General features: G+C 46.4%; 1 long non-coding RNA gene across 1 annotated transcript; it reads right to left on the bottom strand.

Moving 5' to 3' along the window:
- Nucleotides 1–5,316: 5,316 nt before the first annotated feature.
- On the bottom strand, nt 5,317–6,182 carry LOC118555586 (uncharacterized). The gene is made up of 2 exons (XR_004927074.2): nt 5,787–6,182; nt 5,317–5,446 (listed from the first exon to the last, which is right to left on the bottom strand). It is a non-coding gene; the product is annotated as an uncharacterized LOC118555586 (long non-coding RNA).
- Between the last annotated feature and the right edge of the window lie 253 nt (nt 6,183–6,435).

Raw genomic sequence — 6,435 nt, 5'->3', positions numbered from 1 at the left:
AACTCCCCACGAGATTCTAAATACCACCGGAATCTATGCCTTTATTAAACCATGATGCACATAATCCGGTTTCATGTTTAGTTCTGAAAGAACATATGATCGCCTAAAGATTAAAGTCCCAAAAATGCTTATTTGGAAAGAGGCAGAAACCAAAAAGTGGGATCTTAAGAATAAAATGGGAGACAAAATGGTAACAACTGAAAAGCCCGTAGAGAACATTCCAGAGTCAATCCAACTCTCGGGAGAAAGCGACTGACAGGTAATGTTTACAGTGCGGCTGTTTATCATTCTGTCTCTTGAGCTGTTGTTTATGGTACAGTTCTGTCTCGGTTTCAGGCACATAACAATGAGAGCAGTTGATACATCTTGAATATGTGTGGATTAGTTACAAGGCAATCCTGACGAAGGCTGAAGGCTTTAATTAAATGAGCAATTAGCTTTGGGCATGGATGTTTATACAAAAAGAAAATAAGTTAATTAATTTGGATAATTATTTGCCACTGTGAACATTAGCCTACCCTGGGCTTTGCACGGCTCCAGAGGTATTGTGTGCTCTCGGTTAAAGACCGGAGAAATGGCAGGGTCAGGAGCTGTTCCAACGGGCAAGCAGCCCTGGTTCATCGTTCCTAATTAGGAGAGCCTCCGCCCGCGCGCCAACACCCTCACCGGCCCCCACGCTTCACCCACGTGGACACCTGACGTCCCACCTGCGGGCTCGCCTACCTCCTCTACTGTCAGAATCACGGCTGCACCCCCTCCCAAGCTGTCTTACTGCCTCACAGGCTGAATCCACGCGTAAGGAGGTAAGGGAGAAAGAACAGTGTGGATTTATTCACCAAAAGTAAAGTAGCGTTGGGGATGAGGGGACACCAGGGTCTCTCTCCCAAAGATATCCCGTATAGTGTGATCATGTTGACTAGTTTTCAATTTTTTCACTTCTTAAAGCAAAGTAATTAATATGAACTTGTTGTCTCCAATATTTATAGATCAGAGCTTTCGGAGTCATCGTTTTAAAATACATCTACATTCTTCCAATCTATAACTTAGAAGGTTTAAAAAAAAAAAAGCACAGGAGTGAAAACTGCAAAAGCAGTTTTGGACTAGACATTTCGTCCTGTGCGCACTCACACGTGCTCACATAATCACCTTTACACTACAGTTTCCCGGAAAGTAATGCTCTTTGCCTAGCAGAGGCCACAGTGAGCTAATGCAGGACTCAAGGCTGATGGCCTTATGGTAGCTCTTTCAGCCACCGAAAGAATGAAGGAGAAGAAATGAGAATGAGTAGATGGGTAGGTTAGAGGCACAATGTATGAACTGGAAGATCCCAGTACTCTGTCTGGGTAACGTGCTGTTAGACAAATCGTCAGTATTTAGTATTACTCAAATAATATAAACAGAAATATATAAGAGGGTAGGAGAAAATGTTCCCAAAGAAATATAAATTAAAACAAAAAAGTAAGGGGTGCCTCGGCAGCTCAGTCGGTGAAGCATCTGCCTTCAGCTCAGGTCATGAACTCGGGGTCCTGGGATTGAGCCCCACATTGGGGCTCCCTGTTCAGCGGGCAGTCTGCTTCTCCCTCTGCCCCTGCCCCTCCCCCCCCGCTTTCTCTCTCTCTCTCTCTCTGAAATAAACAAATAAAATCTTTTTTAAAAATAACATTTTTAAATAGTATTAATTGTTCACTTACTATCAATCAATATATGATTTTCCCTTATATTGATGGTCAGCCTACAAATTTACCCAAAACTTCTCAAATGTAAATATAATTTGATCGGTTAATCTCCCCTCTTGGAATCCATTCTACAGAATAGCTGTTAAATACAGGAAAGTATTAAAAAAACAAAAATGTTCATTACAGATTTACAATAACCATTTAACCTTTTAAAATGAGGATTAAGAGGAACGCATATTAATGTAGAAACGTGCACACAAAATAACTTTAGGGGATTCTGTAAGCAGGATTTAGTGGGAGCAGAATAATGTTGAACAGACAAACAGACTCGTACAAGAAGACTCCGACAAAATACAGCACAGTACTGATGATCGCGTCTGCCTGTCAGCGGCAGGACCGTGGCTCGTTCCCCCCTTTTCTAATTGTCAAATGTCTAACACTACATTTGTATCACTTTTACGGAAATATTTTTAAATTTAGGGTTTTGGGCTTTGCTTGCATGGATGATCGCGAGAGCCGCCCAAATGTCCTCGGCTGCCCTCGGGGTCCTCCTGCCTTGGCCATCTTCTGCGTCCCAGAAGGGGACCACTAGTTAACCCAAAGAACATCAGGTAACTCCTGAATTAGCTAAGAACATGCCACACCTCCGCTGCTGACCCCCCAGTCTCCACTCCTCTTGGGCTAATATGGAAGGTCCACAGTTGTCTCCAGCTACCCTTCCTCGAGTCCCCACAGCCTACGGAGCATGTGAGCACAGGCCTCCCGCGCTGGTGATGCTAGCCAGCCCGTATGCACCGTTGGCCCCACGTCCCTTACTCCTTACTCGTTTCATCCTCCCAACCCCATGAGGCGTTCTTACTCTTCTGGCCCCACACACGGGAACCAAACCTCAGAGCTGCTGGGGACAGCCCTCTCCTAAGTGGCAGACCACGGACACGGTGTAGGGCCTCTGATTCCAAACCACCACGGTTCCAAGAGTGTGCTGTATACGTTTACTTCCACGTTTGGCATCCATTGCTTCCCTCTCCAGGAATGCCCTTCAACGACCTTCACTATGCAGCATGCCTCTGCCTGTTCTTCCAGGTCCAGCTCCAATGGCCCTGAATACCTGTGTGCTATCTTTCCAGGTCACCCCAGACGAGAGGAGCGCTCCTCCTTCCCGACTCCACAGCCTGTGGATTTTCAATCTATTTTGTCGCTCACTTTGGCCACATTTCAAGGGAAGTTCTTTACTTATCATTCCCTCCCGTGAGTGTGAGAGGTGGGGACAATTTCCTATTCATGTTTAGCACCCATTAGAGCTTGGCACATAGATGACATTCAATAGATATTTGTTGGATTGATTAATTAATTAATTAGATGCTGGTGCAGCTGCTCACTTCGCATCGCCTGCCTCTGCAAACACACAGCCTACCCACCAGGGCAGGAATGCCGCAACGTACACATGAAAGCCATTTAAAGCAATTTTTCTCGGTGCTTATTAATATTGACAATTCTACAAGCCTACATAATTAAATACTTTCCTTCTTCCAAAGGTCAAAATGAGACCCAGGGTGAAGATTAGTAATGACCACCATGGATATAAAGGAGTTTTCTGTATTACAGGATGAGATGCATTATTTGTGTCTGAAGGAAGGGAGCTCCTTGCTTCACTGATGGCTTCCCAGGAGAAGGCTCAGGAGGGAAACCGTCCAGTCTCCTTTAGATTTCAGGTGCTCTGCGGAGAGAAGGCGCTCCTCTAGTCCAGGGCAGGTGGGCTTATCTGAGAGTGAAAACAAACCCAGGATACCGAAGCAGGCAGGCAGATCTGTGGGGAGAATGGCCATCCTGCAAGAGCGGGGCTGGTTAAGGCGAAGGTGGACATCTGGGGCGAGAACTCGTGACCCTGCCCAGCTTCGACTCGCGCCAACAACACAGCCGGGCGGGAACGTCCTGAGGGAGGGATCACAGGTCGCTGGACCCTCAAAACTGTGCAGGCATTCCAGGTCCACAAAGAAGGGAATCACTTGACAGGAACCAGAGAAAAGCTCTGTCCAGGTCTAGAAAAATCCCATTGGAAATTCTCTACAATAAATTACTTGTTTATTCCTTTGTCCACAAAACAGAGTAAAAATGGATTAACTGCTTTTTAACAAAGGACGTCATTCCCCCGGAGACCGTAGGCCAATGGGTGCCTTTCCTGCGGAGACCATAAGCCCAGGCACCAGCGCGGAGGTGTTGGGTGAGAAGGAGGAGAGACCCTCCTCACGACCCACGTTTCACAGCCCTGGAGCCTGTTACTGAGGGCTGATGCAGAAGCTAAGAAGAAGGAACTTCTCCTGGGTCTCTAATGTTTAACGGAGACCCTAGGACACTATGTGAGTTCAAATTCTCTCTTTTATGCTCCAGAGTCAGATGCTAGGGTGTAATCACTCTGTCACTCTAGTGCACAGGACCGTATCCCCAGCACTGCCATCTTCTTTCTCAAACCCAACCAGTGAACCAACTGCATGCCTCCCTGACCTGTCACCCAAGCGTGGCTGGTCCCCACTTCCCTATTCCCATCCTGGGATCCCTGCCATTGAGTTCAGGCTGTTTCGATTCATGTTAAAAGGAACTTTATTAACTGACTTGTGAGCTGGTCAAGCATACCGTTTTCAGGCAGTTTGGAAAACAAAACGGTGTGCTGGCTGGTGTTTGCGGGAGCCGTGGGATGCTTTCTCCTTCAAAGCCCCTGTCCTCAAACCTTGCCTTTTGGGAGAAAGTTGCTTTAATTGTAAATACAGATTGGTTGTACATAGTGTGTATGTCTATGTGGATGATTCAAACAGGAAAGTAAAAACTTTATAATGTATGTTTATTTTAAAAGTTCATATTTTTAAAAATCACTGCAAATTTGGACTCTGTTGCACGGGGAAGCCCCAGGTGAGCACCTCAGGACGCTTGTCCCCACAGAGCTCAGCATGGGCACAGGGCCCATCCCTGGTGGTTACTATGGGCAGAGCCTCGTGCTATCCTTTGCCAAAGCTTATTTTTCTCTTGTTTCCTAAAACATAGACAATAAATACAGCAATTCATGAATGGCATTTTAGGATACACTTAACATGCTCTTTGACATCTGGTCTTACAGAGAGAGAGAGGTGTCTGCCAAATTCTGGCACTTGAAAAGAAAATGAGAGTAGTACTTGTGTCTGGGAGTGAGAGAAACTGGGATTAGCCTAAAAGAAGGGAACTTTCTGGAATAACAGTGGTAATGTTCTATGCCTTAATAAAGATTGGTAACATAGATGTATAACCCTAGTTAATGATACATACATTGAAGTATTTGGGGGAAGTACAAAAAAATCTAAGTTGAATTAATGGATGGAGATGATAGATAATAGGTGGATGATAGATGGGAGGGGGGGCAGAGGGAAGGGCAGGAAGGAGCGGGAAGGGGAGGGTGGGGGAAGGAGGGAGGGACAGAGGAGACAGATGGATGACAAATCATGTATAGTCTAATGTCAGTGGTAGAATTTAGGACAAGGGTTGACTGAAACTCAATGTTGCCTTGTGCCTGAAATTTTTACAATAAAATATTGGAAGAATTATCCCACTTCGTCATCAGTATGAGACTTGAATGTCAATATGAGCTTCTTCTTCACACAAAAGCTCCCGTCCATCACACCCAAAACAAAATGCATTTATTGCCTAAGACACAGTATTAAGTACATTTACGGAGCCTAAGGATGCGTTGGTCTCCAAGAATCCTCCTGGTGAGCGGAGACAAGATGTAAATCCACACTTCATCTCTGTAAAAACAAATAGCAAGCTTGGGCTTGGAGCCTCAAGTCTCCATCAGCCTCTTTCTGGAGCGCCCGAACCCCCTGAACCCCCTCAGGGGAACAGGCTGGGTTTACTTAACCACTTAGAGAAAAGTCCACTGGGAATAACTAGCCCCAGGGTTTCTCCAACAAATCTCATCCCACTCTGCTTGACTCGCTCCAAGATACGTGCTGAAGGCATGAGCCTGAGTCATGCAGCTGGCCGCATCACACAACCCAGCGCCTCCCCCACTTTGCACCCTTTTCTGTACACTGGCCACTGAGGCTTTTCCCTGGCCAGTCACCCAGTAGATCACCTCCAGCCCACCTTCCTTCCACCCCATCTTCTCTTATCAGCCACCCCGTCGCCAGGAAGATGCGAGCGATGAGTCATTCCCACACGGGTCTCCCGCAGGAACCTCCTTCTCCAGCCTCATTCCTAAAATGGCTTCTGGTTAATGAAAGATGAAAGAGCTCCATCTAGCTGTTCGGGAAACAGCAAGTGCACTCAACAGCGCGGGCAGGAAGCGAATCCGCCTGTTCCCAGGCTCCTCCCTTTGCAGACAGTTATCTGTGCAAAACAAAACCCTCAACCCCTTTCTTAAAACTTCTGCCACCTGCAATAGGTCAATACGAACTCAAGGTGTTTTAGATCGAAACCTGGTAACTGTCCAGAACTTCTTCGGGTCAGCCCACATTTTAATTGTATTTATTCTCTTCCTCCTCCCCCCCAAGTAGATTTTTAACATGAATATTTGGCATGCTCTACAAAATCTGCTAGGAAAAACAGATGCAAAGTCTGCAAATATTTGAGTGCAATTATACTAATTCCCGGTGACTCTGGAAGGAGGAAGTCAACACCACTTTGCAAAAGGATGTCAGAAGCACTGGGGCTGGTCGGGGCCGTCACTGTCCACAGCTCATCAGGCCCCTCTGGCTGTGGTCAGCCAGGCAGGGGGAGTCCCTGCCCACGAGCT

This window comes from Halichoerus grypus, chromosome 4, assembly GCF_964656455.1.
Source record: "Halichoerus grypus chromosome 4, mHalGry1.hap1.1, whole genome shotgun sequence".
NCBI classification, from domain to species: Eukaryota; Metazoa; Chordata; class Mammalia; order Carnivora; family Phocidae; genus Halichoerus; species Halichoerus grypus.
This window is presented reverse-complemented; position numbering and strand designations above follow the sequence as displayed.